Source organism: Aythya fuligula, chromosome 10, assembly GCF_009819795.1.
Source record: "Aythya fuligula isolate bAytFul2 chromosome 10, bAytFul2.pri, whole genome shotgun sequence".
In the NCBI taxonomy this organism is placed as follows: domain Eukaryota; kingdom Metazoa; phylum Chordata; class Aves; order Anseriformes; family Anatidae; genus Aythya; species Aythya fuligula.
In genome coordinates, this window is record NC_045568.1 from 18,953,783 (window position 1) to 18,967,636 (window position 13,854).

Here is a 13,854-nt window from a genome sequence, read left to right on the forward strand (position 1 = left end):
ATGCAGTGAATTCAGATTGAAAAATAAATGTTTTGTTGAAAATCTCATTTCATGACAGCTCTAAAATGATGTGAGTTATCAATACAAAGACAGCAAATGATAGAGAAAATGTAACTGCAAGTGAATGAAAGGCACAGACATAATAAGCTCAACGTCCTTATCTGCTTACAAGCATTTGAATTTTGTTGTGTGTTAATTTTACAGGATTCTCACAAAGAGCTCAGGAAGCGTTATGCTTAAAAAAGAAATACAAAACTCATCGCAGAACCCGTTGAAGCTTTTATGGGCTGTAGGCTGTCAGCATTTCCATCGTGGTTCCCTGCATGCAGAAGTCGACAATTCAGCTATAAATAATCACTGCTGGTTGGAAATTGGGTGTGTAAAACTCTAGCTAGAGTCAAGTCATCATTTCTGTAGAAAGATACATAAAGGAGGTATTCTAAACAACAAAACTTCTTGTCATTCCTGTTACACTCAAAGAGAATATGTGAGCCCAACAATATGCTTTTATTTGATTTGAAAAAAAAAGAAAGAAAAAAAAAGATTATTTACCTACTTCTCCTTGTACATTTGTAACATGAAATCCTATGGGAATGTTAAAAACGATTGTACTTTCTCCAAAGCTGTCATCTACGTTCAGTGGAAAAAAACTCCAGGCACATGAGGTACAGCACATCGCTCTTCACCTGTACACCATCCGTGGCTGTAGGGTGCTCACAGCTGCAGAAGCAGGGCAGCCCCAACTTCTCCCGCCCCTGGAGAGTGTTTTCTGGTGGTCCACCCATTCTGACAGAGCAACTGAATGTCACCCTAAACTCCTACGGTCCTCTTGACGAGGGGTCAGGGCTTTTTGAACCATTACGTATCTGGAACCAGCTCTTAATGGTAAGAGCTGCAGGTTGTACTAATCACATAACAAATGAGCACACTCTCTATGCAAGGTTTTCTGTAGCACAGGACTACACAGCCTGAAATACCAGCCAGTTCCACTGGGACAGAACATCTCTGGTCTTCTGGGCTACAAGCAGAAGTTCACTCATTTCCCAAATCTGATTCCATTCTGATTTGAAAAGAATTTAGGAGTAATATTTTCAGGCTGTGATTACCTGTCATATCAAGTGAAGTAATGATAGCTGAGAAAGATGCCTTCTTATCTTTTCCGTTTGCTGTATCCAGCTCAGGATGGGTGATGTTCACCTTCCCTGTTATGTCTGTGATACGAGCTGATAGTCAAGATTTAATCCTGGGGAATAGTTTCAGTCCCTTGAGCCTGCTACAGTGCAGCAGATGCTCAAGTAGTCCAACTTCAGTTAAACTCTTATGTGTCAATTTAAAAACCAGATGTATTATTTTGTAGTTATATTCCACTTGAGGTCCAACAACAGGAAAAAATTAGAAAGAAGCGTGGTGTGAGTTGAACAGTTTTCACTTTAATGGTATTTTAATAATCAGGAAAGTCACCCATGTATAGTAACGATAAATTGTTTTGCTACAGGGTAATATAAACTTTAACAAGTATAATAAATATTTCTGCTTGACCAAGAATAACTGAAATAGTGGAAACTGTTTAAATATGTGTATCAGAATGAATGAAGATGAAAAAATGATGAGTATTAAAAAAAAAATAAATTATATTTTTGTGTTAAATCTCCAACTGTATTTACAGAAAACAGAATTTGGGACACTGACTTATTTTTTAAAAGCCACAGGAAAGAGAATGATAGAATGATATCAGAAGTACTATAGCAGTTTAAGAGATGTCCAGATTTCAAGATCCATTGCTTAATATCTCCTTTCAGGTGTCATACCTCAACTTATCTAACTGTCTAAAAGTGGAACTTGTTTCTTTTTTTTTTTTTTTTTATTAATTTTTAATATGTTAAACCCATATCACTATGCTCCTCTGAAAAATCTTTGGGACATTTATCGTATGTACATACAGAACATATCTGAAAAAGAATAGTCATGGGTCCTAAAATAAAATAATAACCAGAAAAAAAAAAAAAAAAAACACAAACAAAAACACAAAACAAAAAAAAGAAAACATTAGGGAGAGATGAGAATTAAATGCACTACCCTACCCCATAACCAAAAGATCAGAATCTAGTGTAAGTTGTTCAGAAAATCATTTGCACGTGAATTGTCAAAAGTGTTGGAGCAGTAAAGTGCTATAAACAATGCAAGGCTCGTAGGATTGTCCATTCCTAGTGTGAGCCTGCTTTTATAGTCTAGTTGAAATCAATGAAATTTTAGTGTCATGTAGCTACAAAACTCTGATTTATTTCTTTTCATATTGTTACTAAAGTAAAATGGGATTAAAGCATTCAAGATTATTTAAAAGAGAGGTTTCCATCTCTATATTTCTTTAAGCTAGAGATTTGTTTGTGGTAGACCATGCAGTTCAATAAATAAAACCATGTTTTTTTCATAGGAAAACTCCTTTCCTGGGAGTTACAGATGTGATCCCTGCCAAGACAGTGTATCTCAGTGATACAGAGACAGACCAAGATTGTTTCCCATTTCCCATCGACAGCCAAGGGCTGTGGCAAAGGAATATTACAAGGCCCTGAGCCAGGAAGAGCTTGTCTGTATGAAATTACAGGTAATGAAAGATAGTAAAAGGTAATAACTTCATTAGGCCCATTTATCCTATTTGTCATTAATGGCATGCTAATATGGAACAGAAGGAGTGCATTTTACTACTTGGAAACTGGGGTTTCATGCTTGCATCAACCTTTCGTTGCAGTTGTTTTGATACCAGTCTTTCACACTTTCTGTAAAGGATGCATTATAACTTCATTTAATTTTCTTTCCAAAGCTATTATATTTTTCTCCTGCTAAGAAATGTCTAACTTGAGTCAGAACATCTACAAAAGCTATTTTCATCTCCCTCTTTTTCCCCATAGAGATTGTCAGTTAGCTCAAACTTATAAGTCCTTTATGTTAGACATATCTAATCCAGGCACGACCAGTATTTTAGAGAGAGATACAGTTTTCAGTATGACTTGGGTGTTCCTGCATCTCTCTCTGGACATTTTCAACATTTTTTTTCTTTACTGACTTGTAGGTTTTGTTTATTTATTTATTTTTTTTTCCCTGTGTATCTTTTTCATTTTGCTTTGTTGGGAGAGGTGAAAGGTGGAGAAAAAGTAGACTGCTTTCCAATTGCTGCTTTTATTTTTATTTTTTTCATTACCTTTTTCCTACTTTCCTAGTTCTCTTTCCTTGCTTCCAAACTGTCTCTAAAGGAACAAAAAAGCGTTGCCCTGGGTAGATGTCACCAGTATTTACACTTTCTCTGCAAGGGACAAATGTCATGGAAACAGGTGCAGTATAATCTTCTGACAACACCATAATCCCTATTGTTGCAGATCACTGCAAGGTCAAATTATAACAAAGAATGTATAAATTTTCCCCATCTAGCCCCGGAGAAGAGCAGCTTAATTCAGTACGGTGTTAGTAAAAGAAGCGCAGGAAACTTGAAGTTGACCTTTTGATCTTCCAGCCGTAAGTTTAAAATAAAATCTCACTGATTGTCTCCTCCAATTTTGCTTCAGATTTCTTTCTGTATTCTCTGATGTGCAGGTATAACCTCTGGAGGTGCATTTCCAGCATTCTGTCTTCTCATCAAATGAATGGAGGATGCTGTGCTACAGGAGGGTTTCACACACTGCTCCGATTTGGTTCACTACACTGCCTTTTCCTGACTTTTCAACTGTACCAAATAATTTCATTCATTTCTGCTTTCTGTAAACACTGTAGAGAAAAATTATTTTCTGAGAGAGCAGCTTCCCTATTCCTGTGTGGCTGCTGTGTGCTTTTGTGGCAGGCATTTCAAAATACAGGCACAAGGATCTTGGTGGATAAAAATCAAAGCAGGTTTATGTGCTGAGGTGAGCAACCTGAATGAAATGACACTGCAGTCATGAGCACAGGCTCCCATTAGAGTTGTTTCAGGTAGACAGTGCACAATATCTTTTGTAACTCAAATAGACTTATTCATGTGCATGAAGGAGCATGTGCAGGAGTCTAATGTAAAGATAAAGATTAAATGAAACTGCAACCCAGTCACTCCCTCATTTTGTAATAGTATACATAGACATGAAGGCTGATTGTCAGGGATGCTCAAGAAGTAGAGCAGCTGTAAATTTGTCTATACCTGTTCAGTCTCTGATGATTTTCCTGAAGATGCTGGGATCAAACCATCCAGGACTTCTCAGGGCAGTCTGAAGGTGGCTGCAGAAGGAGCCAACAGATAGGGACGCTGGTCCTGCCAGTTGTGGGCTAATTTTGGCATGTGCTTCTCTGCCTGTCTCCTCTTACCAGAAGTGACCCAGCCCTCTCCTGCACTGACTTGGCCAGTGGTGTTAGGTAAACCTGATGTATATCCATAGCCAAATTTTGGTTTAAGACAGCTTTGTGAATCTATGACAGGATTAAGGCAATTTACCAAGAATGGAATATTTAGTTTCTTGTTAGGACAAGGAAATGGTTTTATGAAGTTGTCACCCAGCAGAAAACATATGGATTTCTTTGTTTTCTGATGGGACAGTACAGATTCCCACATGAAGGAGGTTGAGGTGACCGCCACCCACATGAGCAGTGCACTGCTGGGAACACCTTGTGTCCCTTCTCTGTTTGCACAGGGAATCGTGCAGGCAGTGGGGAGTAATTAGAATTGATTTCTGCTGTCTGGGTTGCACACATGGATTCTTCTATAATTGAGAGAGATTTCACTGATGGAATTGAGCTGATTAGCCTGAACAAAGTAATGTCGCATCCACATGCATCCTGCCTTCATCTAATTATAATTGTTGGTCTTCCAAGAACAACTGAGATCGGGTCGCTGTTCACTGGAGTACTCTGTAGATGCGTAGGAGGAGATAGTTTCTTCTCCTAAGTACTTCCAGTCTAAATGGAGAATGAAAAGGCAAGAATAGCAAGAGAGAGAAAAAGAGGCAAAGTAGTCTGCTGAGCTCAGATGGGAGGACCGTGACTGAACTGAATAGAACAGCAATGTCCAGGGGCTTTGATCCACCAGTTTGTCCACTGGATCACATCCATGGTCTTTTCAAGCCACTCTAGTACAGGCACCTTTTGATTTAATTAATTTATTTAATATGCTCTGTCTTTAAAAGCAAAAATAAAATGACGGGCTTGTAAAGAGGGTCTGAAAACAAACGCCTTTGTTTTAAAATTAGCAAATTTTCAGTGAGTTCATAACGGAAACCTTCTTACACAAAGCCTTGTAGCAGACATTTATATTTATTTGCAATTTACTGCTTAGGAAGATGCTAGCTTTTGTTTACCTTAGCAGTGTTGTCTCTATTACCCCTAGACAGGTAAAATCCCATTGCAAACTTCCTTAAAAGAATATATCTTTTTTTCCTGTTATTGTTGTTCTTCATGATTTATGGACATATTTAAAAGGTTTACTGTAAGAAGAGCTCTGCCATCACACATTTACATAAGCTCCTTATGTCAGACAATAGCTTTGTTTGTTCCTGCATATACCATGAATTTTTCCTCCATGTTTAAATGTGGATTCACATTTGGGGATGATAAAAGGGTTTGAAATTAAGCTGCTCCTAAGTTAGCTGCAGCACCTTGTTTCAATTAGGCAATCAGACATTATAATAATCCCTATCTGGAAGACTCTTCCTCTGTGTAAATGAAAGACTGGAAACAAGAATGCTTGAGACCAACACCTCTCCCCTCCCCAATTCATTCATCCTCTGAATATTTTCATGCAGCACCTTTCAACATACTCAGATCTAGTTCTGCCTTTACCTCACTAACTCTCCCAAACGTAGCCCACTGATAAAATCAGAGTTCAGAAATTTTTCAAACAGTTTTTTCTTTGTGAAATGTTAGGTACAGTTTTTGCTCCCATCAGCACCTGAGATACAAAATCCCATATGATGAACCATGTGAACAAGCTGTGTAATTAAATGGTATACGCTTCCCTGAGGATATTTTCATTTTATTGGTATTTTCTAGAAAGTGCTTACATTGAGTTTGCTTGAAATAGAGAAAGCACCAGTCTGTGTGTCTGTTTTGGTTTGTCTGATTAATAAAGGAAATTAGATATATTTCAGTTGAAGATACTGTCTGATATGGCTTGTAGAGCACTGTGGAATGGAATAATGTTCCCACATCATCTTGTATTTCTCTTTTGCCAATGCCTTTCAGCATTCAAATAGATTTGCTGGTGCTTCTTTAAGCTGGAGGCTGTGTCTGTGTTTCTGCTGACAGGTCCCCGTGAGGCTGCGGTGCTGGCTAGCGAGGTACTGCCCTGACATAGGGAAAAACAGTAAATATGTCATTTGTGTTCATGTTGAAGAGATTTCCACATGGAAACTGAGGGGACAATTGGTGCACTGGAGGCATGAGGAGACTGCATGAGCTATGGGGAGGGGATGAGGCTGAACTCCCTGCCAGGTGTCTGTCTGACCAGGTGGGTGACCCTGGGCATCTGCTGGAGACCGGCAGCAGGACGGCTCTTCTACACAGACATCCTGTAGGAAGGCACGGGGCACTCTGAGCAGTCACTGAAACAAGCAGATATACAATTATACACACTGCATATCAGTAAAACACCTTATCTTGCAAACAGTTGTGCTTTCCCTGACTTTGATACTTTTTCTCAATAACTATTTAGTGTCAGCTTCACGTGTTTTAATTCATTCCAATTCTCCAAACCAGCAGCAGCTGAAGCACTGATTTCTCCAATTAGTGCAGCCTTGCTCCTGCATGTTAATATTGTCCTCAAGCTGCTTTCTCCTCCAAGAAGTGCACTTTTAAGACAACCAATTCTTCAGTTTAGTTCAGGTCAACTGAAGTGAGGTTAATTTTCAGGAGCAAACATTGGTGAAAAAATACTGATTTCCTTGTCAGACAGAGGCAGTAAGGCAGGGACAGATGGCAGGATAGTAAATTCCACCTTTTCTGTACTGTAATCCAGCGTCTGATATACTATTAGGTAGTAAGAAGCTGTCTATTCAACAAAGGGTTTTTTTCTGTTATTTGTGTCACAGTATCTTAATGATTTACTTGTGAATTTAGTAGGTACAGTAATGTTCGTAGCTGGTCACTATAAGTATTGCATCTTCTCAGGAAAGAGAATGTTACCTGAGGAAAGTGTGTGCGTCTGTGGTAGGTAGGGAGAGAGGAATCTGACAACATCTATATGCACTAAAGGTCTGACGCATATTCCTTTAATTTGAGAAATGCCCACAAGGGCAATAGCTCAGACGGTGAGCCTGTGTCTCCTATTTGCAAGACTCCTTACCTAAGAAATCTGTTCCACAAGACTTACAAATAGAAAAGTATTTGGGATTTACCTACCTCAGGCAGTACAGACCAAGGCTAGCACAAAGCTAGCCTTGAAGAAACCTGCTTCAGATGAGAAGCATTTGCTTTACCTTAAAAAATCTGGGATTATTTCACAGACCCAAGAAAAGAACGATGGTACTTTCAAAACCAAATCGTACCCCTGTGTCTCGCTGCAGCATCGTTCGTTTGACTGGACAGCCTTCGCATGGCACGCAGTTTATGGGCTTGCTGAGATCCTACCTCTCACAAGGCTTTGCTGGCTTGAATTTGGAGAGTATCACAGACACCATTAAATAAGCGCCAGCATCTAATGACAGTCTACAACCAGAAACCACATCAGTGGCTCCACTGCCACGGGTGAGATTGTGGTGCTGTGGCACCAGGAGAGGGCACCAGAAGCCCTGACTCTTCCTCTGTGCCCCAGGACTGGAGGTGCACAGGAGGAAGTCACCCACAAAGCAACATTTCTCTTCTGGACATACCCCTTCATTCCCAGGTTCAGAGCTACCTCGTGGTCTGACCTGGAAAGGCTGGGTTTTTACCCACAAGAGCTGGCAGTGCCCCGTGTAGGTCAATTTTTTTTATTATTATTATTATTATTTTTTACTGGCAGTACTGAGAGGACAAATATTCATGCACAGCATGATACTCAGAGCTGGCATTAACTGGTACGTTGATTAGCAGTTTTAGCAAAGAGCTGAAGATATAATTGGGAGGAAGAGTGAACTGCATGCAATCTCACTTGTGCCGCAAAGGTGTGAGGTTCATTAGCAAAACAGTGTCGGTGAATTTGTCTTTCCTCTTTCATCCTGCGGAGACTGCGTGAATTGGCTTGTGGTAGTTTTGATTCTGTGCTTAAATACTGCTGTCTGATTTGCAGCCTTTGAACGCTTTTAGGCAGAATGCACAGCTGAATGAAGTGGGAGCAGCGAGTAAACCATGCGTGCCTGGGGAGAGGCAGAAAGGGGCTTGCTCTCAGCAATGGCCTGCAGAGAAGGTGGGATAGAAAGCCTGAGGAGGCTCCAGTCATCTCCTGACCTTTCTGCAGTCAGACATGTTTGCCTGGTGTGTTCACATGAATGCGTCCACCTAACACCTGCCTTGTGCAAGTTCATACTCGAAGATAGTAATTGAGTCTGAGAGAAAGCTGCCTTGGCTTGCAGGCTGTGAGAGTCAGACTGACTACACAAAGGACTGCAGGTCCGAAACCAGGCTGATTTGCCAAGAAAGGAATTAGAGGCAGTAGCTTGGGTGATGCATGTTATCCCGGATGAAATATCAGACTTGCAGTGATTATTTTCAGCCTTAGAGCACTGAGAGTTGCTGAATTGTTTCAGGTGTTGGAACTCTTATCTCCAAATCACCACTGCTATCCTGGCACTGCGTTGTGTCTTCAGGTCTTTCTTCCTGCAGCTTTAGGGTGGATACAACTTTGAAATTAATTGGACAAATATAAGGCATCTGTTCATTAAATTTGTACCACATACAACAGTCGCTGGGTATAACCAGGTGTCTCTGTAGACAAAACCTTTGGCATTCAGCACAGTGATGCTGTAAATGCCTACAGGTGGTCACAGAAGTTCACACCCTGGGCTTTCTTATGAACATTGCCGTTCATGAAATGCTTTCATGTTAAAAATTTGAATATGTGTGTTTAGTTAGTATGTATATGAAATAATATCCATGTCTTTATTCAGCTTTGAACCTACACACAGAGATCCCCTACCTAACTGTCATCATTGCACATCCAGGATTCAAAACCTCAGCAGCCCTTTGCCAGCTGCTTCCATGAGACCCCAAAGATTTCTCTTCTTCCCCAGGCTGAAAGGGTCCAACACCCCCAAGGAGCCTCCTCACTGACAGGGCTTCCCAGTGGGCCCCCTAGTCACCTGCCTGGCCCCATCTCCTGCTGGTCCTGACCAGGCCTCTGGGGTGCCCCAGGCCTGACCTCCATCGCACCTTGGAACTATCCCTACCCCAGCCCATCTTGGATACAAAGGGATGGCACAGCGTTGGCCCTACCAGCACTCGCTCATCCTTCCCCTTGCCCTTTTCCCCTTCCCAATCCTCTTCTTTTTTAACTTCTTCATTTTTTTTTCTTTTCACTTCAAAAGATCCCTTCCCCTGCAGTCCCCTGAGCTCCTTTCCATTAGAGAAAATTGTCCAAAATAACCATCATAATGCCACAGAACGAAAAGATGAAAAAATTTTATGTTTAAGAAAAACTGCAGAAAGAACATTAATCTATGAAGCATGTGGCTTTATTGCCAACCCCCTGCTACATTGCCATTGTTTGTGCTATTCTGTCTGATTTCTGTCTTTTTGAATGTTATCTTAGGAGTGTGCACACAGCCTAATATAGCACTGAACTTGTAGTCATTACTGCCATAGAAATAATGATAAATTGTTCTACAAGCAAAACAAATCTTGTGCAAATTGGATAGCAAAAAATGTTTCTCAAGAAGCTTTAATTAAGCCAGTATTATATTTCTCTCCTGATTCAGAAGTGATTTGTTCATTTTGATCATGCCCTTGTTTCATTGAGGTATCACTCTCTTGCCTGTTGGCACTACTTCTGATTTACACCAGCGGTCAAAACTACATTCCTTTATTATTCTCTCTCTCTCTCTTTTTTTTTTTTTTTACTAATTCCAGCTTTCCAGCTTGTCTTTGGCCTTTTTGGGTTCTGTAACTCCTGCAGGCAAGTGAAAGCACTTGTATGCTACAGGTGAAAAGTGTGGCGCTAATTTAAACCTCACTATTCATTGTCATTCTTACAAGAGATAGAAACACGAGCATTGGTGCAATTTATCTTATTCTTTGGGTTGCAGTCCAAGCAGCTAACCTCATGAGTGTAAATACCCATAGCCATTCCTTAGCCTCTTCATCATGGATTGAGCCACGTTTGACTTCCTCTCACCTTTCAGTGATTTGCATGCTGAGCTTGCAACAGAAATTTCTCCATCTCTGTGCACAACTTGCAGTACTGCTTGCATGCTTTCCCATAGTTTTGTCAGCCTACAGAGCTGATGGAGATCTATGGCCTCTCACATTTCCACCTAAATAACCTTTTATTTGGTGGACAGAAGTAGAGCTTTCTGGGAAACATGTATGCAAAGTTTCCCTCAATTTATGTTTAGGGTAAAGATTAACTGCATGTCTTGAAGGCTAAATACTTTCTATGAATTGATATCATAGGGAAAATATTTGATTTCATCTATACCATTGTCTGTTATCAATATTATATTCATGCCATATGTAATGAGCCAATACACATCACAACATAATTTGAAGAGACAGCATGTTGTATTTAGAAATTCAATTCAATTTTTTAAACTACATTTGACAATTGATATGTCAGTAACCACAATAGATGCCCACAGGGGTTATCTGGGATAGCTGACTCTGTTACAGAGGTGTTTAAAATGAGCCTTGGCAGAATGGTCTGTGACCACATCTAGATCAGCTGTGGTTTAAAACAACTTTTGTCAGCATAGGGCTCTTCATGGCCTGGACATCCACAGCTATGGTGAATCTTGTAGCTTGCTTAATAATTTAAGTTCAAAGAACACTTTTTCATGAGAAATCTTGAGTCAAAACACATAGGAATTCAAGTATTTCTTGTTGTATCTTTGTTGTTTGTTTGTTAGTTTTCAGTGAAGCACAAAGCTATATGAACTGTTCATACCTCCAGCCATTGCTTTGAAGTTTTCAGTGATTTTTTTTTTTTATCTGAAAACGAGATCTTTTTTTTTTTTTTTTTAATATGAATTTTTCTCAGATGTTCTTGAGAAGCACAACTTACTAGACCATTTTATATTTTGATACAGAACATTAAAAATACTCAGCTGCGTATGGTAAATCAATACTGTCTCCTGTTTAAATATCTGGTCTGATCTAATATGTGACTGTCTTTTAAACTTTTTGTGGATTTTTTGCCAACACTACTAAAATTTAAATTAATGGTCAAGTAATATTAGACAGTAAATCATTCTCTTGCATCTCCTGGGCTGTATGCAACACACACACTCAGCACATCACAGTTGGACACAGGATCATACCCATGTGCAGGCCAACCCAAACTGTCAGATAAGGATGGCACAGCAATGTCTCCCATCTAGCTGCTTAATGAATTCACATCTGCAGTCTAGGGATTATAGGAAGCTGACACCTAGGGCCCCAAATCTTGCTGACTCTTTCTCTTTCAGTTCCTTCTTCCGGAGTGTAGGCACAGAGATCTGCCAGAGTGTGTTGGTTACAGGGTAAATTAAATCCCACAGCATCCTTTCACCCATCTGGAAACAGCAATTCTGCCTGATTTCCATTGACCCCACAAGATTAATGGGCAGTTGATAGCCTTTATATTCTAATTTTCCACCTAAGAGCCCCATTATATTTTGACTCTTGTGCCTGAAGAAATGCATCTTCATGTAGAATTAAAAATTTTATGAGTGCAAAAGTCAGACCAGAGGAAGTCATGCCTATATTGAATTTTTCCTTTGTGTTTCAATCCCTGCTTCCTCCTGCATTGGACAGACAGTTTATAAGAAATACCTTTTGTAATGGCTAGTATTAGTGTTTTTGTTGTTGTTGTTCTTTTGTTTGTTTGTTTTCTTTTTTTTTGTCTTTTTTTTTTTTTTTTCTGTACTTACATTATTTAACATCCCTCTCTTTTTTTCTTCAGTCAATCCAATCTCTTGACAATAAAGGTTAAAGAAAAAATCATCCGTTTTTGACAAATACATAAGATTATATCTACTGACTGTGGCAAGAAGAGAAAATATGGCCTCTTCTACAAACCAGGGGATGACATTGAATCCTGAAGATATCTATATAGATAAGAATGAGATAGTCACATACAGAGAAGAAACATCTGAAACAGTTTTGTATTTTATTCACAGTTAGGAAGAAAATGGTAACCTCTTCTTCCTTCCCTCTCCATTTGTCAAGCAAGCATGTAAACCTTTTAAAGCATTTCAGTGCATCGTGGATAGCACTGGGGAAGGATATGTATTCCAGTAATGGTAAGAGAAATATAAATGCTTTGGGTACAATGTGTCCACAATGTGGACACAGGATTGAATATAGCTTTCTAGAAACAATTGCTTTTAGAAAAGTTCCTTTTGTATATTGGTGATTACTGTCATCATGGCAAAATTATGTCTGACTTGCATTCCTGTCCTGAGCTGGGATGTTGGCATGGGGATTTCTTTCTTCAGTGGTTGTATAAAGGATGTGTGCGACTCTTCAAGTGTGGAATATACGCTAGGCTGTGCTCACAGGTCTCTTAAGAGGTTGGTTTTGTATACCGAAAATGTAACTGTTTTGCTTTTTGTGATTTTAAAAAAATTATTATGAATCTGTCATACAAGTGCATTTAACTCACAAATGAAGCAAGACACTTTAAAAATATACTTTCCATTGTGCTTTTCCCTGCTGTGGTGTGTTCTGCAAAGTCACTGCCAGAGAAACACATATGAGCACAGCAAAAAACAGATGGCTAAAGGACTGAGAAAGCAGTTTCACTGAGTTGAAATCTGGGAGCTGTTAGAGATGATAGATATATTTAGAATAGCATATAGGATAAATTTTCAGCTGGTGGAAGCTGTCACAGCTATATTAGCATCTAGGAGCTTGAAGTCAGCTCATCTTGAACTTCAAGTGAAACTATGGTAATTTACACCGAGGCTGCATTCTCTATCATTAAATCAGTATGTAGCATAGCACACTCATGTGAATCTAAATACAGGTGAATTTGACAACAGTTTTTCTTAGATGGCATTGTTTTCCCTCAGCGTTGGATTTAACATCTAGCCAAACTGGTATGTACATTTAAGATGAAAGCTATCTCCATTCTTGCTGTTGAATTTGAGGGAATATATGACTTCTCTGAGACACTTTTCCAAGCTTTCAAGCAAGATTCAGGTGTTGTAACCAGCGATTTTTCCTGCTCCCTCCCAGGGCTGGACTACGCTGACTAGTATAGGAAGATGCCAGAGCAGAACAAGCCTGTGGAGTTCGCTGCAGCTGGAGCCACTTCAGATCTAGGCAGGTCTCAAAACCAGATTCTATTTTTACTGATCATAGAAGTGGGATTAATGGGTTTCATTTGAGGTCATTTTCACAGCAGGACACCCTTGGTTTGTTACAGGGTCCTCTTGGCCTGGACCTTGTCCTTAGCTGTGCTTTGGTCACAAATATGTAACAGCAAGAGCTGTAGCTGCAGCACAACTGCTGTAATCTACTCACATAACCTTCTTATAATGTACATTCCTCTTTCAATCTTTTATTTTCTTGAGCTAAAAAGTATTTTTAAGAAGAAAATATGTAGTCTTCATGTTACGGTAACATATTGTGAATAACTTACCATGACTAGGAAAAATTTGCCATAGGGTTAATTAAATTCACTGTTTAGGAAAAAAAAAAAAAAAAAAAAAAAGGAAAGCAAAACCCAATTTTATCATCTGCCAGTAATTAGATCTTGTTATACTTTGTCAGCTAGACAGAGAAGCTCTCCAT

General features: G+C 39.4%; 1 long non-coding RNA gene across 1 annotated transcript; it reads left to right on the top strand.

Annotated features, from left to right (window-relative positions):
- Window positions 1-3,210: 3,210 nt before the first annotated feature.
- Window positions 3,211-13,629, top strand: LOC116492861. The gene is made up of 3 exons (XR_004253684.1): window positions 3,211-3,326; window positions 3,424-3,507; window positions 12,020-13,629. It is a non-coding gene; the product is annotated as an uncharacterized LOC116492861 (long non-coding RNA).
- Window positions 13,630-13,854: the final 225 nt, after the last annotated feature.